General features: G+C 48.5%; 1 protein-coding gene and 1 long non-coding RNA gene across 3 annotated transcripts in view; one reads left to right on the forward strand and one right to left on the reverse strand.

Annotated features, from left to right (window-relative positions):
* LOC135912881 (uncharacterized) overlaps positions 1-26,694 on the reverse strand; it is a 180,272-nt gene that overhangs the window by 110,099 nt on the left and 43,479 nt on the right. The window lies entirely within an intron of this gene.
* Positions 22,553-26,694, forward strand: part of LOC135912882 (uncharacterized) — a 149,528-nt gene continuing 145,386 nt past the window's right edge. Inside the window, exons 1-2 of one of the 2 annotated variants that reach the window (XR_011508025.1) lie at positions 22,553-22,834; positions 25,086-25,146. This is a non-coding gene — a long non-coding RNA (uncharacterized lncRNA). The remainder of the gene's footprint in view (positions 22,835-25,085; positions 25,147-26,694) is intronic. The other variant, XR_010567812.1, reaches the window with a different exon arrangement.

Below are 26,694 nucleotides of genomic sequence, written 5' to 3' on the forward strand. Positions count from 1 at the left end.
GACGACGCGCAAGATTACGAAACTTTCGCCCCCTTCGTGGATCTATTATGCTCCCGATTGATTATCCCTCCGAGTGGATCGTGGGGTGGAGGAGGAGGAATCTGTGATTGGCGTTCACGTTCGCCGCTCACGTGAAGCGCCCTTTTCACTTATCGGGACGCCTCAATTACGGGACTCCATTTGGGAGATGTGCCCGCGTCTATGTACTTGCGGTTTGCTGCGTCGACTCGGGCATACCGACGCTCAGGTGAAGCCCTTTTCGTGCGCGGACTTTGAATGACAGGCGGCCGAGGAGGTTGCAGGCGTTTCACCGGACCAGATCACGTCTCGGGTGAGACGAACGAACTTTCATAAAGCCTGCTTCGAAGCTTATACTTACCTTACCATGCATAGTGGGCAAGGAATATGCGAGCGTGTATATACGTAACTGTTGATTTGAAATCACTTGTTTCATATATCTCGGTTTTGTTTCCAACGCATTTCATTTATCGTCGACCTCGTGCTCCGCTAAGCCAAAATTGTTCGTAGTCCGAAAATGTAGATGAAATTATCGAAATACAGTCGCGACAAGCTTCGGGAATTGCTTGAAGAAAGCTCTGCCACGGAAATAAATACAGATTCAGAGCGTTTATTCTTTCGACTGAAGTAAAATATCCAGTGAAGGATGACAAGGTTGTCTGCGGCTTCGGAGAAGCCAACACTGTGACAGCTATATATATTGTCGCAGAAGGCTGAAATGACAGGGCTTTTTTCTTGCATGGCCGTGTGAAAGGGGGTATAGTATGGCCCACACGATGCAAATATAACCTCCGGTATTGGTACAGAACTGAACGGAAAAGTTCGCTTGAAGGAAGTTCCAATAGATGAAACCTTCCAATTGCTTCTTGCGGGATTCGCAGCATTGAGTTTCATGGAAAAATCGCTAGAGGAAAATGTGACGCTTGTGCCTACGGGAGCTGCATGGAAATTGTGCATAGTTCACGGATTGGCCTAAAGTGGCTTCGGAAAATTGACTTTGTGGCTTTGCAAACTCATTATTTCCAACAAAATATTTCGTCATAAGCGAAACAATCCTCAGTAATTAGTGATGTGCGCAGAGGTTTGTTGTATTCACGCATTTGGAAGTTTATTTCTGCTAGTAACTTTAGAAGCGTAAACCATAAGAAATAATATCACAAGAATGCTTCAAGCCGCAAGCAATAAGATTAGACACATCCACCTACTGGGCATGATTACCACGGTAGCTGAAGGCTCGCAGCTCTCCGGAGTTCCGTCTAGGAATGTTGTTGTATAGGACACCTATAAGAAATAGACTTTTCAAAATAAGCGGCGGTAGTTTTTGTCTCCAAAGCAGACGACGCTGAGGTCCCCTCTGCTAAATGGGACATCTAAGCAGACGCCGCAAAACGCGCAGTCAAATTGTTTCCTTCCAAAGCAGACGACGTCACTCGCATGCTTTCTGCTGTCGAGGGCATGGCAGACGACGCGCTGGCATAAACTTCTTCTTTCTTTCTCACATAGCCTCCGAGATCTGTCTACGAGCGACGCGAGCCGCCTGATCTCGGATGCCGCGCTTTATGCTTTGTATCGGCGACGCCATCGTCCTCCTGCAACTTCTAAGTGAAGCGAACGGAACCGCACCTTCGCGTCATCTCGCTTAAGCCTAACCGCGCGAAGCACCAAAAATGACAGTAAAGGAGCAAGAAACGCGCTTCTGGCGCGGTCCAATTTACCGCGGCCCATCACCTCGCCACAGGAGCACGGGCCTCGTAAAACCGAACACGCTTTCGCTTTCAGTCGCCCCGCGTCGTTGTGCAGCTATCCAACGGACAGGAAGACGTAAAAAACTCACAACAATAGCAATAAACAAATAAGCGAGCTGCCAAGCGGCAGTGAAAGCCATGAAGTGCGGGGGATTAGTGAGCAACGCGGAAACCGATCTCGTCGCGAAAGGCAATGGTTACTTTCTTTTTATTAAGCTTGTCTTCTCTTCCCATAGAGCTCACAAATGCGCTCGCACTTGAACACGCTAACAACGCTTGCCTGAAGAGGAGGGGGTGGGAAAGAGAAAGAGTGCGGGAAGTACATACGGAACAACAAAAAGAGAATCACAGACAGGGTGTGCACACAATCCAGATAATTCCGTGCACCTCTGTAAAAGCTATAGCGCTGGCATAAGCGCTTCAGTAGGCATAGCTTATGCCAGGTGCTTTACAGCAAAGTATCCGCCCGCGCCGTTTTGTCATCTTTTGCTATCAACAGCGAGCAAACAAATTTTTCTTCTCCCAAAGCGGACTACGCTTAGCAGACGGCATCGCTCTGCCTTATGTTGCAAAGGACATATTAGAAGGTGCTGCAAAATTGCGGTCCAAGTGTTAATTTATTTCCAAAGCAGACGATGTTTGTCTGCCTTCTGCTGCGATGGACACCCAAAGAAGACTCGTCAAGATAGGCGGCGCGGTAGTGTTTGTCTCCAAAGCAGACGACGTCACTCGCATGCCTTCTGCTGTCGAGGGCGTGGCAGACGACGCGCTGGCACAAACTGCTGCTTTCTGGTATTGAAAAAGAAACAAAAAAAAAGAGAAGGACACTGTCCTGCTTGTGGCACATGAAGAATGCGATGTTCACTTGACCATACGATCCATATGCACGTCTTCTAGGAACGTCGAAACGCGACACCATTTATATCAGCTACGCCGTCACCTTACTGCACCCCGTAATGCCTTCTAGAACCCTGTACAGCATTAACGATGGAGCGTCGGAGGGCCACGCGGTGACCAGCGGGCCGTTGTGTAATGAAAACGTGATTCCCTCGTAAAAGCAGTACAAGGGGCGTCGTATTTATGACTCTTGGCCACGGAGCGCGTCTAAGTACATGCACCTTCCGCCTACCGCTGTGCATCCGAACACGCACTGCATCATGAGTGTTATGCGTCGTACTCCGTCCAATCGCTTATCTCTTGCTTCCTTCCGCAGTTTCTCCTCCAATCTCATTCCGTCGTCAGTAGCGGGGGCATACTTTTATTACCTCGTGTTGCGATGTTGAAAGATAGCTCCGGCAACGCCTCTTCTATTTGTGCTGGACCCTTGGCGTGCTGTCGTTGTGTTTCACCCGTCCGCAACAACTTTCTTGCATTCTTTTAGTCCCCTCTATTAGCGGATGCAGCCATGCTCGCATACCTACCGCGTAACAGCGCCGTGGCGTGAACGTTACAGTAAATCTTTCTACCCCCGTGCCTAACCAGCCCTCTACTCCTCTTGGTGCGTATAAAGTAAGGCGTAAATTCGCAGAACGTGCGTATCCGGAGACGCGACGGACCACTACACGGCACTCTCTTCGCCCCAATCTCTGCCTAAAATCAGTTTGATGCTGCGGTGATAAGCGGCCCGGAACGGTTGCGTTAGCGAATCTTCGCGCGGCTGTCCATTTTCTCCCTAACGCGCTCAAACCGCAGTCCATTACGGGAAGCGAGAAGGGTTGGGAGAAAGGTGTTTTCCGTGCTTATCGCGCACATTATACGTTAAGCGCGACGGCTTCATTAGGGAACTGCGAAGAGAGCACTAAATAGGCGTGCGTGATAGAGGCTATTATTCTTTTTCTTCTTTTTTTTTCGTTCTGCACTACGTAACTCATCGTTCATGAGGCTTGCGACGAAGACGGTTGATCTTCCTTACGTGAGCTTTGCTTAATTGCTCGTAAGCAAGCAGTCGCGTTGAAGCAGGTAACGCGAAATCAGCGACTGAAACGGTTGGGTCGCTCGTAAGTCCCAAACCGAGTAGTTAACATGTTGTATTACACCTTAAAATTGACAGGAAGAAAATTAGCCGATTGTTCACGCCGTTACCGCCAGCGAAGGAGACTGAAAGTTAGCCAAGTTTTTTCGTCGCCATAGCTATGAAGTCATCGTCGGGGTGTGTGTGTTCGAGTTTTCTTTTGTGAACAAGAACCGAATGAATGTCGCATGGCGGTTTATAAGTACCCGAACGTAACCTAGAGTAGCCCGGCATAACATAACCTATAGTTAACCTACCCTGATCTAGCTTAATGCACTCCACACCGTAAAATAATCTACACCCGTAAATGTAAAAGATGGCCTAAATCGGTCTGTAACTCACAAGCTTACACTCAAGAAAAGGCGTAAGGATCGGATAAGCCACAGTATACGGATAATAAGCAGTAATAAGCTAATATGCGTTCGCCGCAGTCGAGACAGATCATCCATCGTCGAGGACCGTTTGTGAATACCGAATCCGGGCATAGCTTTACTGGCCCACCTTGGACGGATTTCCGATCACCGCATGCGGTGTTCTCAGTGATGACTTTCGCAAACCGGACACGAGGAAAGAAGCTCACTCCGTTGCACTATTGTCTTTATTCGCTTGTCGTACCAATTGCACGCGTTATCAGTGTTTGCTCACCGGTGTGCGTTCTGTGCGTCAGAAGTGGTTTTAACGTGAGCTTGTCATCTATAGCTTGTTAGAACGTCGGAGCCCATGACCGAGAGGTATGTATCATCTGCGTTAATTATCTGCGGTACTGAATTGTTCACGCCTTCAACCGTAAAGACATTGTATACACTCATATTTGCTAACTCTTCCTATTCAGGACGTCGACACTCCAGAGCGGACCGGCGTGATCCTCCTCGAAGTGTATACTATTCGGGGCCTTTCGTCGAGCCACACCTTCCAAGGTCATGCAAACGAAGCACGTTCGACGGCCGTTTTATAACGCAGTAAACAGCGAGCCACGCCAAATGCGCCGCTTGTACGGTCGCCGTTAAACCGCGACCGCGTCAGAGCGGTATCTTGGTCTCCTCCCCGTGTCTTCCCACATAACTGTACATCCTCTTCCGACGGTGCACGCGATTTTCGATGGGAGAGCCGCTATCTCCGCCGGCAGATGGCGCCTGCTACCGCGCGCGCGTAAAACGCCCGCGTGCGAAGCACAGTGCCTCCGGTTTCACTGTTTGCGACGTGAGACGGCCGAGCACAATGTAGCGTTAATCGTTCCCGGAAAGGAACACTGCGGCAGTGCACCGGCATGGGAGACTGACCGCCACGCCATTTCGGAAGCCCCCTTATCCGTGTCCCTTAATTTCGTTCGTGCGCCCGCTTTCGCTACAGACGTGATGGCAGGGAGGCGTTTTAATTTTTCGCGCGGTGGCGCCCGGGAAATGCAGTGCGACTGGTTCGTAAAACTTCCGCAATCTCCCCGTCTACTGACCTTGCGTTTCGTTAGGGACGCGGACGTGAAAACTTTATCGCCGCTTTCGCGCCATTCTGCGCGGGCTCTCAAACTCTCGATAGTTGGCTGTATCGGTGGCAGACGCCCAGTGTCGTCTGCTGGCATCTTGTCACTTTCGCCGAGCGCGTCGTCTGCACTCTTGCGAGTTTCGCTTTACGCCGTACGTGGCGTCATTGTTTTACCGTGCGGGTACTACGTCAAGGAACTGCACAGTGACCCGAAGGCCAGTTTCTTACTTAGGAGAATTAACGACCAGATGGCACTACTGAAGTTCTCCGTTCAAGGTAGTCGCTAGCAGACGACATGCAAGACGGTAGCAGACGAAAACCGGCAGCCAGCGTTTCAGAAAGCGATTATGGGCGTGAAAGCTGCAATTAATTTAGCTGTTGTGCCATGGTCTGCACAGTAACGAAGACGCCTAAATCGGCGCTGTGAGAAGTTTCACGAACTGGGATATGGTGCGCCGCACCGGTCTGCACCCAGAACGCGGAGCTGCAAACACCATCTCTGTGTGTCCCTAGATCTCTAACAGATAGCATCAATGAGGAGTTCCTGCCACCAAGGAAGGAAATTGGTTTCCCGTTTCCCTGAGCTTGTCCAGAAGCAATTGAGAGTGTGCGGAAAGCCTCAAAGTTTTATTCTCCTTTAGCGCCTTCTTTTGGCTGTTTATGAAATGTCGTTTGTCCGCCATACCCTCGAATACCCTTACATTTTCTGCTGTATACATTTAGTGGCAAAGCCCTGCATCGAACCTTCGCCTGCTTTCCGTTCTCTGTTGTCAAGAAACAGTACGTTCAGAAAACAGTTGCACCCCCCCCCCCCCTTTTTTTTTTCTCGGACCAAAAGTTGTCATTTTAGGTTGAACCGTGCGGCCTGTACGATAGCCACTCATATGTTGCGCCGTGGCCTGATAACGCGCAGGAATGCCACGTTGAGTGTCCGATAATTAGAGCTTTCTCCATTGGCGTTCACGCCATATTTCTAGCACATGACTTGTAGAGCACGTTTCATCGTTGTTCTTTTCTTCTATTGTCTCCGCAAATGAATAAACAAAGGAACAATATATATGCACTTAGATGAGGAACAGAAACAGCGTCATGGAGCCAAAAATGCACAGCACATAGTCCTATGCGCACATGAACAGAGAGAGAGAGAGAGAGAGAGAGAGAGAGAGAGAGAGAGAGAGGCAAAAGGGGAGGAAAGACAGGGAGATTAGCCAGTCCGGCTAACCAGGGTAAGGGTCAGGGTAAGTACCGGCTGGCTACCCTATCCTGGGGAAAGGAATAAAGGGAATAAGAGGAGAAAGAAGAAAATAAATTGAGAAAAATTGACACAATAACGCGATGCTACGCGCTACAACGTTCAAAGATGGCCGCACAATTCACAAGCGCCCCCTGGTGGAGAAGTGGAAAGAAAAAAACCTCCGCTTTTTTTTTCCACCTCGGGACTTGGCCGCCGGTCTATAGTGAAACAACCGTTTACCTTCTTGCTGCTGGATTCGTGCTCGGCCCTTCTCCAATTTATAGTTGGGTTACCCCATTAACAGGCCTCGCGCTACGCTTGAAGAAAACAAGACGACGTCAACGCCATCCAGTAAAGATGAGAAGAAGCCGAGCGCTAGAAGAAGAAGAAGAAGACTAATGAAGACGAAGTAGATACGCTCAATCATTGTCATTACGTTTAGAGGAAAGAAAAAAGAAACTTAATTTAGGACCGCCTCCGCAAATGCATGGGGCGGCGGTGTGATATAACACGAAAAAATGTGCAGACGCTGTAGCTCTATCCGGTACACAGATATTGAGCTGGCGCTAGCCAATCTGCTGGCGTGCATGCTCCCGCTCCTTTAAGATAGCTATAGCCTCCACTGCTGTATGGCCCAACGTTACTAGACTAGCTAGTATAACGTTGGTACGACCGGCAGAGTGCCTTACAGATAGAATCGCGTGCAGCCAATCTGTTTGTCATAAGTTGGTATCCTCGCGGCGCGATGAGAATATTTTTTATGCGAAGCATATTACGAGAGCTCAACCCAGCTCCTCAGGCGCGGCGGTGTCGCCTTCAATGACCTTTGACCCCACGCCATAGCACGTGACACCCTGACGTCACGACAGAGGAAAAACGGCTCCAACTCGCGCCGTCGCTCGCGGCGTCGCGGCGGTATATAAGCAGCTGCGCTTGTTTCTAGGTGGCTTTGGCTCAACTCTTGCAAGATGGGCTGGGTGGGAATCGAACCAGGGTCTCCGGAGTGTGAGACGGATACGCTACCACTGAGCCACGAGTATGATGCTTCAAAGCGGTACAAAAGCGCCTCTAGTGAATGCGGTGTAGGCGTGCGTCGCTTGCTCAGGCGCACATTTCGTTGCCGCGCCGAACGCTGCTTTGCTCGACGCTCACCGCGTCCAATGCGGGGCGCGTAGTCGCTGCGCCGTAGCCCATTGTCTTACACCCCTTGGCGGGTCGACAGGAACGCTATCGCGTTCCACTCTTGAAGGCGAAGCAGAGTAACGCATGAGTTGTTTCTTCGTCTAGCCGAACCAAATATAGCCAAGCAACAGCAGTTCACCAGGCTAAACAGTGGTTCAACAACTAAAATAAAGGCTAGTATGCTTCGCATCCTGGGCTTAACCTTAGCTAAGCCACAGCCATTTTTTTGGTTTGCAATTTTCATGCAGAGGCTTTTCGAGGACTTCATGGGTGCCGAGGCAGACGTCAAAACGACGCAGGGTAAGCGAGCCTACCCAACGGCTATCGATGTAAATGGAATTTGCACGTTTAAACTTTTTCCCTACATATATCGCTGTAGCTCTAATAGTTACCGTCATACGTAAATTTTGCGTTCGACGAGCTGGCGGATCCCCCTTTTTACGTCATTCTGTGAAATCAGTCACGCGGGTCGAAGTTATCGGCTTTCACTTTGCACTATATGTGCAGGGTGACTGTAGACAGCACGAGAGTCTTTGGTCTCGCGCTCTTAGTCGAGCGATGTCTGCAGACTTGGCACGAACGCGTTCGGAAAACCTGTGCGCTACATATAGTGAACCAGAATGGGCAACTGTACTTGTCGAGCAGTTTTGACGTCCATGTCAAGTCTATAGATTCTGCATAATCAAAATGACAAGCATGTAAGAATACAAAGCACTGTCCAGCAAATATATAGCGAACCTAGAGACTCCTTAAATTCATTTTTTCTATAGTAAGTATGCGAGGAATTTCGTAGCATGCCTTGTGCTACGAAGTTCAAAAGAGCGAGAAGCAGTTCACTCCCACCTTTGAGGCTTTGGAGCCATTGCAGTTCCATATAGCTGCTTAGTACGGTGCATACACTGGACGATGATAGGTTCACCGCGCGCCTAGTGGCTTCGAATCTTTCGATAAGAACTGTACGAACGATGATAAATTGTACGTGCTTCATCCCGATGGCATGCGCATCGAATGATCGAATAGCACTGCAGGAAAGGTCGCGTGTGGTTAGGCTTAGCACATGCCAGAAAACGAACAGGAATAAAGGCTGTTACGCGGTTCGTTATCAGGTACAGTAAATTGGACGCGGACAGTAGAATTACTTCCGGCGTTTGTTCAATCTCTTCTGCGCGAATTGTAACCCAGATCTGCATTAGCGTATATAGCGCGTGAGGTATATTTATTGAACGCCTCTAGTCTTCTGTTGATTTACGGTTTGTGACCGAACATAACCCGAAGGGGTAGGACGTGTCTGCTGCATTTATAAGTGCCGACTAGTGAAAAATGTCCGCGCTTAGTGGTCTTTACTTTTGGCGTCCTGACCCACAACCTGGAAGCGGCTGCAGGAAGCCTTATAAATGTACATCCTTCTCTTTTTCTTTTTTTTTGCTTGTACCGTGATGGAAACTATACCAGGTACAGCAGCTTCGCTTCATCTGTCTGGCTGCACATAACATCGTTAAATTAATCGCATATTCGAGACGTAGAATTTATTGAATCTGTCGCCTTAGCGACGTCAGCGATCTGATTAATTTTCGCCTAGGCTAGTATTAGGTCTACAAGTAAAAGAGAGAAAAAAAACGCGTTACGCTGATGGGAGTATATATACCAAGGGCTACTGCGGCAGAACCGGGCGCAGAGTTTTTTAGTGCCCACTGTACCCCGGTCTGTTCTGTTACAGAAAGGAGAAGTAATTAACTCCGCCTTCGTAATAACATGGTCTCTCGGCTAATCGTCTGCTATACGAGGTGCGTACACCAGTAGCAGACGAACGAATTGCAGACGGCGCCGCGAGATTCCAACGACGTTGACTCGTTTTGGTCTTGTCGTCTGCTATAGCTGCCGTCTGGCGCGACTGTGTTTCAAGTAAGCCGGCCGAAATTGGCTCGAGATGAGCGTGTAGCCGAACCGCGTGAGCGAAAACCCCGCGTGGAACGGGTTGGTCGGATGCATTTGGGCCCATTTTGCAGCGAAAGTAGCTCAAGGAATAAAAACAAAGCGGAAGATGAAAGCATGAATAATGGTTCCACATTTCTTCTCTGACCCTGATTGCAGCTCGCGCGTCTCTTCTTTTTTTTTTTCGTGTCCTTACGTTGACGCCGTGTGTGTGTGTGTGCTCGCACATATATCAAATGCCACGCGCTTCTTCCACCATTGCGCTTTCTTCTGTGCACTTGGGCGATGCCCTACCAAAGCCGCGGCACTATTGCAGTTTTGTTACACGAGTTTCGCCACAGTTTTTCAGAGTATTCTCGCAAGCGTTGGTGACTCACCTTCTTCTTCTTCTTTTTTGCGACCATTGGTTTGCCCATGAATGTCGCAAAACATCGATTTGCCTCCTGCAGCTGCACTGTACGGTGTGAAGCCCTGACGAAGACGAGGATCCACTTTTCGAAACGTTGGCTCCAGCCAGTGGCGTAGTCAGGAATTTTTTTTTGTGTGTGTATGTATGTGTTTATCGGCGTGTGTGCGGGTGAGGGGGGTGCACGCACTTGTCTTAGGAGGGAGGGGGGAGAGCCTGAGAAGGCGTGTGTTTTCGAGCCTCATTTTATGCGAGGTGTTCTGATGCACAGAAATTCCTGGGGAGGGGGACACGTTCTTCCTGTGCTCCCTGCCCACCCTTCCTCCATGGCTATAGGTCCTTTGGCTCCAGTGACATTCATTGCTCGACCACTGTTTCTTTTGGCATGAAAGCTACGCCGTTATATCGAGTTCTCGTCTTCTAATGGTGTCGGTTTGTCACGTAATTAGGCTTGCTTCTTTGAAAATACGGGCTCGGAAAGATTTGCGGCACCTGAGCAAGTCTCACTTCTCAACGTAATAAATGTTGCTTCCGACTTTTATTGCCCGTTCACTCACTGGTGCCTTAACGTCGACTTATTGTTTTTGAAGCGACGCTGTGTACAAAACGTAGATCTTTGAGGGCTTAAGAATGCGGAAGTCGCTTAATGAGTCGTTTGTCCTGATGCGGAGCTACAGAACCAGCTTTCGCATTGCTGATTCAAATCGCTTGTAGCGAGTAATTTGCTCGGGAGATTCGCACGCTGTTTTGCAGGTTAGCGCTGTGAAGTTGCAGAACGCACCGCCCGCTTCTGCGGCAGAAGAGGTTAACTATAAGGCTGTGCATTTACTGATAAGAGGAAGCGTGAGCTCTGGCCCGACCAACTCCGACGCCGCCTATTCGAATACATGCAAAACGCAGAAACGCTTTGATGAGGCAGCCGTTTGTCGGCAGGTTTAAAAGAAAAACAGCAAATCGACGAGTTTAAGAAAAACCAGTCAAATAGAAGCACGAATGTTACACATCCGTGATTGTGAATCAAAAGCAGATATAAGGTTCATGTAAACAGCACCCGCTAGAGCGTCTGAAGCGGAGAAATCTGATGTATGGATTTGTAGCTTTAGTGAAATTATTACAGTGTTTACAAATGTTCTGCGAAAACCTTTCTCACGATCTAATGGTAGATTTAGGAACAATCAATTTCTTTCACCCTACGTATATTATTAGGTGCAGGTTACAGAATTGTGATATCGTTTTTTCATTGCTGAGTTACGGAGTTGTAAATTCCATAGTTTCGTTTTCAGAAAGAGTGCGAATTCCAAGATTCGTATCCTGAAGTCACTAGATTTGCAACAGACCTAATAAAATTCGTTGTAATGCTTGCCTTGAGACACGATTTATGCGTAGCAATGTATTTGGGGAGGAACGCCCAAACTATGTATATAGCCTCATCTTAGGGTACTGAGTCAGCAACCATCACCAGATCTGCTCGTGACTCTTCAGTTCCTTGAAACATAATACGCAACTTTGCGGTTTCCTTCCCGGTATTTCAGGACCGTTACAGCATAACACGAAATTTAAGAGGAACCCTTTAGCTCGGGACCAACACCGATTTTCCTATTCAAGCACATGTAAAACGCAGAAGTGCCTTTACGAGAGAATGGCTGGACCGATTTACATAGAATTTCTTGCATTTGAGAGGGAAGGTTACATTGCGGATTAAAAAAGCAGGAAATTCAGCTATGCGATGAGCAAGGTGATATCATACCAAGCAGTCAGCGCCGTAGTGTTCTTCAAAAGCAATTCTTTTTCTTTTTATTGCCTTATTTTCGAACGATGTATTATGCATTGCTCCCCCAAGCTTACAGTGATTTCTTTTTTCCTCTGATGGATTCAATCTTGGTCGACTGACTTGGTACAGCCAAATTAATACAGGAAGTCAAGTCATCTTCACCTGGTACCGACAAAATAAGTTACCGCTGTGTTTCTGAAGCACGCTGGGACATATTCATCAATTATCTTGTCCCACATATTTACTGAGTATTTGCAATGCCCTGAGCCCCCTGACGACTGGAAGGTGGGGAGGGCGGGGTCATGTCCCAAGCAAGGTGACTTATCCAGCACTCAAAACTATCGACCCATCGCATTAAGCAGCATTCCGTGCAAGCTGTTAGAGCATGTAATCTACTCCAATCTGGTAACCTAGCTTGAAAGTAAGAACTTCTTTGGTACATGCCTGCACGGCTTCAGGCGGCATTACTCTTGTGAAACCCAGCTTATTCTTTTTACTGAACGACCTCTTTAACGTCCTTGACCGTGACTCTTTCGTAGATTGCAACTTCCTTGACTTTCAGAAAGCATTTGTCACCCTCTCTCTCCTCCTTCTCCTAAAATTGAAAACCCCTAATATATACGCTAACGTATACTTCAGTGGACTAAGTGTTTTTTTTTTTCTTTTACTATATCAAAATCAGTACGTCACGGCAAACTGCTGTGATTCTCCTAACTCAGTTGTCGCCTCCGGCAAACCCGCAATGGACCGTTCTCGGGCCTTTTACTCTTCCTAATTTACATTACTGCCTTACTGCTTACCACCACACATGTTCCTAGTAGTTGTAGTAGCTCACGATCTCCTGCATCCGATGCCGCGTTACCTGTAGTAGCAGTGCCAATTTGCGTGTGCGCGGCACGGGTTCTTTGATTCGCCTAACTCGCCTACATCGGTCACGGAACTAAGGCAAGGCCACAGACGAACCTCAGCGCGGCACATGCTTAACACACGGTGGCCCACGTAATCTGGTGAGCGTCAGAGCGCGCGAAACATCGCGAGACGCCATCCGCCCGGCCCAGGCGCGCTAAACGAGTCTTTCAAAGCGCATGACAGTCGGCAGCACGGAAGAAGAAAAGGAAGAAACAGAAGCAGACGACGCCTGGTCCAAGGAGCAGACGAATCGCAAGCAACACAAGCAGACGAAGCGTCAACGGAAGAAGCCGCGACCTGCGGTTCCGCCAAAAGGGCGCCCATGGCTGCCCGCTCTTGACAGGTCGACCGATTAGCTCCGCCGTTTCTCGCCACAACCTTGGCGCGTACACGCGGAAGCCCTCCCCCCCTCTTTCTGCCTGTTGTACGGCGATTATTATTTCGTGCGTCCTTTTCCTCGCGCTCTTATCATTTTCACCGAGACGCTCTCTCGTCCGCGCTGCTGAGACCCCTCTGGCGTGCGTTTCCTGCTAGTTCGTCGTCGCCGTCTGCTTCGCGCGGTCACACCTCAGGCGCCGGTGTGAAGATCGTCTGCTTTTTGCCGCCACCGCGCGGCATTCTCTCACGGCGCGTGAGCATGCGTGTACTTACACGCGCCGCAGAGTCGTCTGCGTGGAACCCTCTTCCTCTGTGGTAGTCGTCGTCTGCTACGCGATGCGCCGCCGCCATGTTGTGTGCACAGCAACGTCGTCTGTTTCACTGGACGCGAAAACGTTCGTGGCTGCGTCGTACGGTGGCCGCTCATTCCGTAACCTTTGTTTAGCGTTCTCAGGAGAAAAACGGGGAACGCGCATATGCACTCGCGTGACCGCCTACTCGTGCTGCCCCGTAATCTGGCGCTTTTTAAGGCGTGAGAAGTTTTGAGACTTAATTGTGCATGCTGCCTGCTGAGCTACCAACTCGGTGTTTAAAATTTCGCTGCGTTGAGATCGAGCGCCAGATGATTGTTTTCCCCGGCCTGTCCTGCGGGTTTTAGAGCCATCTGCTACGCTTCCCCAAACAGATTATCTGCGGACGCTGCTACCAGATCTTCTGCTCAACAGCCCACCGTCTTCAGCCAGCGATTCTTAGTCGTCTGCTTCTGCCCTGTTGTCCTTTTGTTTCACTCGTCTGCTAACGTCTTCAGTTCAACTATCGTCTGCTTCCCGTTTGGTTACTCCATGTTCCCACGGGTGAACATGGGCCGCCATGTTTGCTATTCGGGCTTGCTTTGCGAGCTGGCCTAGCTCAGACTACAGCTGCCACTTTTGCTCGTTAAGCCACCGTGAGAGAGTCCGTCGTCATTAGAAACGAAGTCGTAATAGGCTGTTATCGCTATAACCTCGATAGTAGCGCAAGACTACGCTATATAGAAGGAGCCGGTATTGTTAAGTGCAACTGTAACAGGACCACGAGAAGCATTATAGCGTGCACCGATTTTGGAGACTTGACCACTGGCTTCAAAGCGAAATATGACTGCACACTCAGCTCAGCACAAATAGTTATGAGCATTATAGGACGTAAACCGTCCTCGTTTCGCCCCAGTCATTAGTTATTCTTTACCTTCTGAAATAGTTCTCCTGGCGCAGTGCTAACTTGGCGTAAGGGTAAATAGCTGACTACAGCGGAGAAATGGTCGTCTTACTAACATACTCTGAATTCATCTAATGAATGAGCAACAGTACGAACTGAGCAGTCTCTAGACGTTTTGTAGAAGACTTGCAGATTACTCTGTATTTCTGATGTTTCTCTCCCAATTTTTCATACACACAGCCCGTAAACATTGTACGGACGACCACAAACGAAAAATGTAAGGCCACGACTGCAGGCATATGAGTTGTCACAACGGTATTAAATAGAAATTTCCTCTACTAAAATTATGAGCTCAGTAGACAAATATCTACCGACTTTCTGTAATATTAGGTGGCGATGAGGTAACTACATTAAGTTGTGTGTGAGGGAACGACAAGAAAATACACAACACTGCAGTCGCAGATATCGCAATTTTTACTTGAGAAGTCGGCTGAAATTCTACCGCGCTCTCCGCTGCTGCTCTTATAGTCGACTCGATTGCTAAACTCGCAGGCATATTTCGTTTTTTTCTTAGAGAATGTTAAGCGAAGTTCATTGCAGGCTAATTCATCTGCGCTTTCCAGGACAAGGAGGAAGCAGGAAAGACAGAGCGGACCAGTGTCAACGGGTGTGAGGCAGGCTTTTCTCCATCAATTAAGCAGCAGTTTACCGGGATTATAGGCAACGTAAACCTTCGTTAGCGCGGTTAAATTGGTTGCACGTGTAGCGCAGGATGCGGCGCGCTTCCTATACCACTCGGCGTCTGGAAGTCTCCCTTTGCGGGACGGTCCGTCCCTTGAATTAAGCGAAAGAAATGAATTCTGACTGCGTAACTTCGTCTTTATGACACCTTAAGTGACCGATGAGTATTGAAGAGGCCCGAGAATAATCCAATCCGCGCGAGCAAATGCTTCCGTTTTTGTTTCTTTATTGCTGCCATGCTTCTTCTTCTTCGTGACAGGAGCGACCGTCCTGCGCGGTAATCTATCTCGCAAATTTACGAACCCCCCTCCCCCCCCCCCCCCACACACACATTTACCTCCGCCCCCCGACAGCACTCCACGAAGGGGCTTTCCGTCATTATAAATAACAAAGGGGGGGGGGGGGGGGGAGGGCGCTTGCCGTAATGGCAGTATAATGTGCTCGCGAAGAAAACGGATCGAGTGTATATAACGGGATTCGTAACACAGCGCTCGCGGCTGCTGTTTCTGGAACCTTCGAGCATATAAAAGCAGAACAGAAAATAGAAAGAAGAAACAGAACGACACAGTAGACACCTGTCGGAAGCGTTTGGAACAGCCGGGAGTGCATCCAACCAATCGCGGAAGAACGTTTTAAGCGTTGGAAACATTTCCGGCTTCTGTTTCTGCAAATGCAAGTGTTCTACAAGTCTTGTCGATAAAATGGCAACGTGTACTACCCGATTCAAAAAAAAAAAAATGTCATCACAGGTGAGCTCTGTTGTAATTTGCAGAAGAAACAAGCTTCGTGATACAGAATCTAGAACTACACGACGCAAGAGCGAGTGCTCAGGCGAACACTTTTTGGTCGAAACGGCAGACGGCAAACGGGATCGCAGATAGCAGACGTACGCATAGTAAGAGCCTCAGAAGGCTGCAGAAGTGTCGTCTGACAGGCAGGGACAAGCTCGCAGATAAAACATAAACGTAGCCGACGCAGAACTACACCGTGCTGTAGCGCGGAAGGGGCCGCAGGAGTCAACTCGTGGTCTGCAGACGAACACACTCACGACGAAGCGATAAAACCACAAACTGAAAAAAAAAAGAACACCGCGTGCGGCGTTACGGGCCAACCAACGGTAAATGCGAGCAGGTAAAGAAAATCGTAAAAGAAAGAGCGAGTTAATCAGTGGGCGCCTGCCACTCGACTATGATCGAGTGAGACTATGAAAACCGGAAGCTTGTTCAGGGTCGAGCGATCCATATTTTAATACGCCCGGCCGAATGAATCAGGCATGGCGCCCGCTAGTAGCAGACGTAAATATTTCGAGCGCGCATGCAGACGAACAATTAACGGCTCAACGGGTCTCTGCAAGCGTTTTCGTCTGCTCCTGACGCTCTGGCGCCCCCAAGTAGCATTCCTTGAGATCAACGGCATCTCTTTTCTTGCGTGCTACGGCCAAGTAGTACAAGAAGCAAAGCTTCAGGCACACCTCCGGAAAAAAATGTAAGAATAAAGAAGAAAAAAAAAAGGTTAGAGAAGTATCGGACATTTGTACGTGTTGTACAACTAACTGAGATTCCGGCAAGCTGAATCGTCCTTGTTACCTCTCCATCATGAGGCGCCAATTCGATTTCTTTATAAAGCGGCAGGCAGCATTGGTGTCAACGTCTCTAGCCGAGCTGATCCAGCGGCACATTTTAAGCGCCCCCTTACAGCTCAAATACAAGGTACCCTCTGAGATGGCGATCTGCTGCGGCGTGGCGTTGACCCGCATGTGATAAAAGTTAAGAAATAAACGATGTAGGCGATGCTGAAGAATCAAGAAATGTGTTTAAAAAAGAAGAAAAAATTCCGCCCTCTACAGGCCGGTTTCCGTGGCCGTTAAGATCACGCGCGCGCGACGCGTGTATCGTATACCTACTAGCAGACGACCCAAGTGTGAGATGAGAGAAGAGGGCATCTCGAGCGGTTGTACGAAGCCATAGGTGAGTGTGTTCTGTAAACAAGCCCAAACAAAGCGGCAAGCAAATGCCTAAAACAAACCTGGCGACCAGCGCATGCTTTCGAAAAGCGAATCCGAAGCGAGGCAGCAGGGGAGGATCGAGCGCGCGACGGGGTGGAAAGAAGATGCTTCCCGGGCGCAAAAAGTCCATTATTTCGGACAGGCGCCACGGACGCGTAATTAGACATCCGCGTCCTGTTCTGGCCGGCGTATATCCTTTAGTTTATTGCATGTTTCGTGGATTTCTCCGGCTTTCTTTTTTTTTTATCTCCTTCCCGGAGCATTACTTCTTTCTTTTTCTGCGGTTGTCGTCTGCTACCGGGGATAGCAGACAACGGCGACGCCATGATGCACAGCAGAAGGTAGCAGAAGGTAAGCTCGTCTGCTGTCGGAAAAAAAAGAAAAGAAAAACAAACAAACATAAAACTTCAAAATAAAGGAGGACTTGAAGAGGGAAACAACGAGGCGAAAGTGCGTAAATAAAAGCACTGTCAGGCTAGCCAAGGAAAGACGAAAATGAAAATAAAAGAAAATAAAGCGGAAGAGTTAGCGGCCGGCCGACGTATTTTCGTCTGCTCCGGAGAAGCGAGCGCCGACCACGGCCAAGGACGAACGAACCGCGGGGCGCCGCCATCTTGAAACGTGACAGCGTACCCCGACGAGGAGGCGGCGCGGAAGGATTTAGAAAGCGAGTCTTGCCGAGGAATTCCAGGCACGAATCTCGTGTCGAGCCCAACTCGTCGCCACGTTCATCTTTGTGCGGCTGTGCAAGACGCGCCGGCGGTTGTTTGTGGAGGCAACAAATTAAGCGAGCTAACAAAAAAAAAAGGAGACAAGTGCGGCTATCTCGAGGTCTTATCTGCACCTTTCACAAGCGATTCATCGAAAAGACCCTCCAGGTGTTTCATATGGCCAGGAAGTACGAACGATCTTCTGTTGTTTTTGAAACCTTGGGTTTTTCTTAGCGGTCTCTTTCCTAGTGACCTTTTAAGGTCAATGGCGCTGCGACAGATAGACATATGTCGTCATGAATACGATAACGATGATGACGATGACACTAAATACAGCAGCGCATGTCCACTAAAGAGGATTGGCCAATAATCGGCCGGAGCAGCCAAAGCGCACGATCGGTGTATACAGTACAAATAAAAAAAAGAAAAAGCCGAGTAAATGAAACCCGTAAGGAAAGACAAGAAATCGTACGCTTCATCATTCAGACGCGGCGACCACAAATGTTTTCGCATTTGAATTTAACAGAATGAGGAAAACAGCAGAGAGAAGACAGAGCAACGGTATCCGCCAATGGCTATGGCTATGGTGCTGGCTATGGCTATGGCGCTCAATGGCTATGGCGCTGTGCTGCGAGCATGAGGTCGCGGGTTCGTACCCGGGCGCGGTTCTTGGCCACATTCCGATGTGGGCGGTGTGCGCAAACGCTCGTACATCGTGTATACCTTGGGCTGACGCTAAGGAACCACATGTAGGCAAATTAAGCCGGAGTTGCCCCACGGCGACACGCCTCGTAATCACGTACAGAGGGGTCCACTGTTAAAGGGAACACTTGAGTGCACAGCATGTCCAGAGTTTCCTCTCTAGCAAGAGTACAATCACTTACATTTGGAGCAGATAACTTGTAGTTGTTAGCTCTCACCTCTAGCTCCCGACACGCCTGTACAGTGCACTAAGATTGCTTCCGCAGCCACTTGCAGCTAGAGGATGCCAGCCAAGCGAGGGCCGCACATTTCAGTGTTCCCTTTAACAGTGGAATGCACTGTACATCGCGGTTTTGGCACGCAAGACGTATAAGAAGAAATAATCTAACAGCACAAAAAAAGAAGGGGGGGGGGGGGACGACGACGACGACGACGATGAAAGAACGGTCTTCAAGTGGCGATCACATACGTTGTTCTTGGTCGGTCTATGTGGCACGGGTTGTTCGAAAGGCAGTGGAACAGAACAGTTCGTACGGCAGGCCAAGCTGTCGCAGCTCTGACTGGCACGTCAGGAAAACTTTGGCTCCCTAAATTTGGCTCATCTGCCCCCGCGCACTCGTCTGCTGCGTTTCCCTATATATATATATATATATATATATATATATATATATATATATATATATATATATATATATATATATATATATATATATATATATTAAAAATTAAATTATGGGGTTTTACGTGCCAAAACCACTTTCTGATTATGAGGCACGCCGTAGTGGAGGACTCCGGAAATTTCGACCACCTGGGGTTCTTTAACGTGCACCTAAAGCTAAGTACACGGGTGTTCTCGCATTTCGCCCCCATCGAAAATGCGGCCGCCGCGGCCGGGATTCGATCCCGCGACCTCGTGCTCAGCAGCCTAACACCATAGCCATAATATATATCATAATACACCATAACACCATAATATATATATATATATATATATATATATATATATATATATATATATATATATATATATATATATATATATATATATATATATATATATATATATATATATATATATATATATATATATATATACGCGCAAAGCCTTCTGCAAGAATTACCGGAGGGAACTCTGGCACTGCTGCCGTCGTTCATGTGCCGTGAGAATGATGGTTAACTTATTACAGGATTCATCTGATCTTCGGGCTTGTGGCCTCACACGTTCTTGCGACGCTGTTTATTACGATTTACATTTCTAAACTTCCAAGCACTCACAGTTTTCTAAACGAGGCGATGGTTCTCTGCAAACATGCGCAATTATTGCAGATTGTTGCTTTCGTTATGTAATATTTTGCTCAAAACGATCAATTTGAAAAAGTCATAAGGCCGTCTTATCTAGAAGTACGAAATTTAGCCAAATTCGCGTGCTAGCTATCATTCCCGTGGTGGTTGAACTCCGCCATATACTTACAACTCCTGTATACAGACCAACACTATCAATTTCAGACCACAAGATTCATGGCCACTTAGGGCAAAATGAAAACGAAATTGAGGTAATGTTCACCTTATCCCCTCCCCATTTCTGTCTCCATTTTGCGCCAAGTGTCCATAAATCTCGCTGTCTGATATTGTTCACTGTGAACCGGCAACACGTACTACTGACGGGCAACGCTACCGCCGAGTTTCTCTCTAGCAAATTTTGTATGTCGTCTGTCTCGCCGCGATCGTCTGCTAATCCGTCGTCTGGCACTTCTGCTACCGCCGACGTCTCCGAAACCTGAGACCACCTGAAGATCGTCTTCGTGCTCCCTCTCCGGCCATTGTTAGTATTCTGTTTCCAATCCACAACCAGCCCCGCGTTACGTATACTATAAATAAAGCTCCCCTCGCGTGGCTCCGTGGCTGGTACAGGCTCGTGTTAGTCACCGCCGCGCTGACGACCCGCCGCCAGCTTCAGCTATACCTTTCCCACGACGGCGTTCGTGAAGCAACACAGCGCGCCGTTGTTGCATGCGTGCGTAGTATACTTATACACTACGCAGGCGCGTACAGTGTAGTACACACTGTGTCCGCACCAGCCAACGGCTCATTAAAACGCGTCGGCCCCGGCGGGCGAGACGCAAACTGAGACGCAATCGAAGCGCGGGGCCAATTCGGGTCGGCGTTACGTTCCGGCCTGGCCGTGCATTAATGAAGCAGGCAGGGCCCGTCTGCTGCTGCTGCTGCTCTTCGGCCGGCATGCCCTCGATGTATCGGCAGCAGCGCTTCGCTTCCCGGTATACGGTGCCGATGCTGCTGTCTGTGTGTTGACGGCGAGAGGGGTCCGTTTGGGCCGACTGCAGTTGGCGCCAGAAGAACTTCAGTTTGGCCTAGTTGGTATTGGTATTGGTATTGGTATTGGTATTGGGTTGGTATTGGTAATGTGCATTCTTGTTTGCCGCGATCTGCGCATGTTCCTTTTGCCTATATATGCCCACTGGCTGCTATGAATAAATCAGTTGAAAGTTACCGCCTGTGCTGTTTATGTGTTTTCTTCCTATGTCCCCGTCTTTTTTGCGGTCAATATGATTTGGAGTTGGCGCGTTGCGGTCGAATTGGTCGAACGCCTGTTGTGGTCTAGCGCTGTCCGGTTCGACATTCCTCGTGTGAAGGGGGCGCCCTTTCTCGGATGTAAATTACGCGTATATATAGCCCACTAATAAAAGTGGAAAAAAACATAAGCGGTTTAATGAGGCGCCTGTAGATGTCGTGCTTCTTCAACTGGCATCAAAAAAGTTATTCCGGCAGAAATAATGCCAGGACGATTGTCGACGTCAATGCGATTAGCATTGAAGCAATGTAGGGACACACCGCGTTGCCACCGCCGGAGGGCGTCATGTATGAGTCGTGTACTGCAGCCATGCTCCTCGCTCACGCTTCGATGATGATGATGATGTTTACGGCGTTCCCTTTGAAACGGGGCGGCGACACATAACCACCTAGCCTGCCTGGTTTTACTATACATTTATTGTCGTCTAGCATTTTTGACCATCTGATATAAGTATTTACTTTTGCCATTAAAACGTTTGTCTCTATATTGTGCCGTTACCTAGGCTTGCAACGACTCCGGTTCTATCAATCTCTTCCCTGCTTTTTTTTCACTGATGCTCTAAACGTCTCTTACGTATCTCTACTCAACGCTTCTCAAAGGGGGACGTTCCGTGTGGGTCTGGGTGGTGCATACGTTAAGACTTCCATTACGCTTTATGCCGAGTAATTTCCGGGCTTTTGTTGCACCACACACATGCCTCATCCTGTAGCGCATATTTGCTTCGGTATGTTTTTGTCTTCGGGCAGCCAGATCGAGCCTCAAACAGCAAGGCACTGTGCCCTTTGTGTTATCGTACAGATTTTCCCTCCCGATTTCTTTCTTGCGGTTCTTTGTAAACGTCCATAGACTTTCTTGTTTCCATCCTTTGCAACCAATTTGCCGTCTCTAGCTGTTTCTCTTTCTTTCAGTTTACATTTACACTTTGAGTTAACCTGTAGTTGCCCCGTTACTTTGTTATCCCGTTGCCAGCTTTCGCGACCTACTCCTTCATTCAGTGTCCACGCTTTTGAGGTACAGATATTGGTGCACTTTAGCCGGCCATTTCTTTTCATCCGTACTCCTTACTCTGTCTTCACAACTAATGATGCTCTGCACTTCAATGATTTAAAAGAAACTGAACCCATGCCACCTTGTACTGCCTCCCTTGTGGAATTTACCGTGGGTCCCCAAAGCCAGTCAGCCCAGCGCCCTCTCGTTAACCCTGACAAGATTTATGATTTAAAGCATAGAATAGATTTGCCAACATTACCGCTGGTACCATTACACTTCTCCAAATTCCTCGCACCACCTCGTATTTATTGTGCCCAAAGTGGTTCAATGTTTCAGTAGGGCCGCATTCGACTTCCCTTTCTTATTTCTTATTTCTTCAATTTCCGCGTTACCATCGTATTAATTACTGTTACGGTAATCATGATCATCATCACTATCACCGTCATCATCGTCTCCGCCAGCACCACCCCATCGTCGTCCTCCTCCTCCTCCTCATCATCATCATAATAATTTACACTACGGGGGGAGTGTGCCATTCTGGATACACCCATCAAATCCCTACAGGTTGTCGAATTCTGCAATGTTTGTGTCTTGAGCCAACCAGAGAGTGTGTAGCCGCCCTGCTAGCCAATCAAGGTTGACAAGATGGTGAATTTGACTATAGGGCAGAACTCGACAGTGTCTTGAATAGACACCAGAACGAAGGCCTCTCCCAGCTACTTCCATTCGCTGATCCCAGTTCCATGTCCCCTAAATAAGTCTGCGTTGACTCCATACTGCGCTTGCGAATTTCCGAAGCTCGTAGCGCACCACCTGGTGAGTTCTGGAGCACCACTAGTGAGTAACATCTCATTTTTCCGGCATGACATTTGCGCTACAACACGCTTCGTACCCTTCCTGTGTGACAGAGCTGCTTTGCAATTGAAACACTAAATGTGGCCAAAGTGAATGTTATAAGAAGGTTATGTGAGAACTCACGCATATAGGACACACTGTAATTACTCGCTCTCATCCTCACCAATGCGATATGTCGATTTGCAGTGGTGATCTTTAGGAAGTGGTTCGCTCTATAGCGTTCACGTACCTTTTCATCACAGTCACTGACGCACTGGCAAGCACTGCATGAAGGTTCCTAAGGAACACACTACACATGAAAGAGAACGTGCTGTAACATCGCCATGTTAGGCAGTAAGCAGGCGCATTGAAGGTATTCAGAGCACCAAGTTCAGGGGATGTGGGTGTTGGCATGCGTTGTAGGGGATGGACCGTAGCTTGTATTTGTTTGCGCTAAGGAGGTTTAACCTGTAGAGACCGATGTCCAAATATGCTTCGGAATTGGGAGCTCTTCGGGCGTTGTCAAAGAGGCCGAGGACCTCATTTTTTTTTGCTCTCCTTAATAAGCGTCTATTTCGCTCTCTTATTAAGCGTTTTACGTAACTCTTTCGGCGACATGCGACGAGCAGCCTGCAACTTTTTCGTGGGTTGCCGTCCTCCTTTTCTTTTTTATATCACCGTGGCGTGATAATAATCAATGAGCGAGCGAGCGTACGTGTCAGGGAGCTTGTTGCAAAGATAACGAGATTTTTTTCTTCTCAGCCTTTTGGCCATGTGGGCAATATATGTATACGCCGCCCGTGATACGTTATACGTGTATACTTTGTTGGCGCTGTGACCGCTTTCCGGTGTACATATTAGCACTTTGCAGGTGGGCGTAGTAATCCTGTTCCTTGAAGTATGTCTTGTATCTGTGTAAGGACACGCTCATTTGAGGACAGCTCATTTAACGAGGCAATTTCCCCAGGAATAGGTCATCTTCGCGCGCATCGTGGACAAGAGACTGCCGAGCACTGGATCAGGTTTCCTGGACAGCCGAGGTATACAGGGCGCAGAAGGTCGCAGAAGTAGCGCCTGATCAAATTAGCCGTGTGCGTAACTGGAGTTAGTGGACAAAATGCGGTGGCGAAGTTTTTCCACAAGAGTTCCTGGCACAACATAGTGTTAATTAAAAACCAGCGTCATCTATCTGTTAAAAAAAGTCTCGTATATCTGCTAAAGAGCCAGTGTCGTCTGCCAGCTCGAGAACCGTCGTCTGTCGGGTATAGAAGTAGCGTCTGCAACGGGTTTCGGAACAAGAAAACTAGCCGCAGCTCCTTCCTCTGCGAGGAGCACGTTCCTATCTTACATTCTGCGAGCCGACCGAATCGCGCTGTCCTTTTACAATGCACCGCTGCTCCCTAGAGACTCATCGGCACGCACAAGTTCGATGTGTACAAGCCAAGAAGCCAAGACAAAGACAAATCTCGCAACAAGCAAAGCACGCCGCAACTACTATAGTTTGCCACCTAGTTCACGGAGGCGCCTGCTTGTTAAAAGGTGAGCTTAGAGCTGGCAAACGACATCGTAAACATGCCTTTATGCTGCCCGTTCCTGCAGCTTCCGAGCCGGAGTTGCGCATGTTATATGTATATATCTAGGTGTGCCTTTTATCGTCCGTGCATAAAGGTGGCCGCCATAACGGAGTGCCAACAGCAAAACAATCGCGGGCCGGTTTTATCCCCAATCCCTGTTACGCCGCGCCCTAAATGATCGCCGGAACGAGTTGCTTATGACCGGAAAAGAGCAGACGCCATCGCGTGCGTACAGCAGACGGCGACGTCGGGCTGCTCCGCTGGCGTAGCTTCTGCTGGTCGTCTGCTAGCTATAGCCACGCAGGTGTTCCGTGTTGGTCGACCTGCCTTGGACCTACGCGAGCTTCTTCATTACCATGGCGAAACGCGTTAGCAAGCTGAAGACAGATATAGCAGGTTAGGAACGGTCGCCAGCGCTACCGTTGCTAACTTGGGCGGGTAGTTCATTAAACTAGCGGAACCTCGCTCGGGAACTATTTAGCGTCGCATTGAGATGTATGCTGCCTGGTGTAATTTCAGTACGTGATGCTGAAACTTGAATGGCGAACATGTCACATAAATTAAGCGAAGCTACAGGGGCAGTGAATCACGTAGTGCTTGTGTAACCTTGTGCATGATCGCGGGCTCATGGGGTGAAAATTATCTGTCCTTACTGGCGAAATATTTTTTTCTGTTCTCAGCCGCAAGCAAACGTAACCCATGGGCAATATCTGTAAAACAGACTGCTTTCACTCTTGTCTGGTAAGTTTTATTTCTTTCAGTTTCTTTCAGCAAGTTACTACTGCCACGGAAAGCAGAATTTAGTAGACGTAACGGTTGATCAAAAGAAATTATAGAAACTGCCATGTCTTCTCTTCTGGTTCCTCCAGGATGACCTGTTACTTTCACTTTACGACAAACACACCTACGGATTTTTGTCTGTCACGACAGCCCTTTCGCGGTCTCTTTTTCCTTTCAAAACTATTTTGCGGACGCAACACTTCCGGCGAGTAACAAGCAGTGACGGAAGGTGTGGTTTCTTTCTCATAGGTAGCAGACGAGCAATACTGCAACAGAGCAGACGACGTGGTTCGCAGGCAGGCATTCAACGAGACGTCAAGAAAAAGGCGCGAGAGACAGCGTGTGAAAACGGATAGGCGTGAAGCAGAAGACGACGCGGAAAGCCGTTTCTAGAAGCGAGCTCGTCACCACAGGGGGCTGAGATGACACGAAAATTCGTGCCGGCTGTTAAACGAGTCTGAGGAGCAGACAAGTGATGCAGACGAAAAAAAAGAGAAGAGCGTGGAAGAAAACAGCAGCGCAGCGCCGCGATAGCGTTGGCTACAAAGAAGCCTCTTTCTGCGCTTAAGTAAGCCGCTACTACCGCTACGTGTGCCTTACTTTTGTCTACTGCTCACCTCACTCTCGTCTTCTGTTCCGCGCATACCAGAAGTTGCAGCGTACGGGTACGAGAGGCGAGGTCATCGTCTGCCGCCCCGCGCGGATGTGTGCGAGTCTCGAAAAGTCGCGTTGCGTTTTCGAGGAGCTCGGACACATTGTCGTCTTCCCTCTTGTTTTTCCCTCCCCGTTTTTTTTCTCTTCTGTTTACGTCGCATGTCAGCAATGATTGCTGCTTAGTGTGCAAGTTGCAGTTGCAGACGACAAAATCGTGAAAAAGAAGAGAAAAGGTTGCTGCGAGGAGGGGCGCTAGCAATCAGTGTGTCTCATTTGTCTTCTGTCCACCTCAATTTTGTCATGTGCTCTGTTATGCCAAGCGTTGCAGGGCTTGCGAGTGAAACGACAGCTTCCGCCGACACCAGAAAGTATAGGTGTCCCTTGTGAAACTGCGTTCCATTTTGTTAGCTCGTAAAACCTTTCGCTTTGTTCTGTTCTATTCTTACGTGGGTCTTTCTTTTTTTATTTACATCATATTTCTGCAACACTTGCAGCGTCTCATGCATATTTCAGGTCCAGACGACAACAAGAGCGCGAAAGTGGGTGGCAGCAACTATTCGGAAAACGGGTTTACTACAAAGGATTCTCTCTGTGCCTGAGCGAGCCGCTACGGCTCTGCGGGCTAAATTTTGTCTTCAGCTCACTTCAACATTGTCGTCTGTCCTGTGCATACCAGACGTGCCTACGGCGTCGGCCAGTTACAGAAACTGCCGATCCCTTTGGCTAGACATTCACTGACTTGCAATGTATCGTCTGGTCCCATCGGCTGTTCCTATTCGCTTCAAAGTTTGCCAGATTTCACGCCTTGTCTTTCAGCTTTTGGGTATTGGGTAAAGAAGGCGAAAAAAAGAAAGA

The sequence above is a fragment of the Dermacentor albipictus genome, chromosome 8 (genome assembly GCF_038994185.2).
Source record: "Dermacentor albipictus isolate Rhodes 1998 colony chromosome 8, USDA_Dalb.pri_finalv2, whole genome shotgun sequence".
Classification (NCBI taxonomy): domain Eukaryota; kingdom Metazoa; phylum Arthropoda; class Arachnida; order Ixodida; family Ixodidae; genus Dermacentor; species Dermacentor albipictus.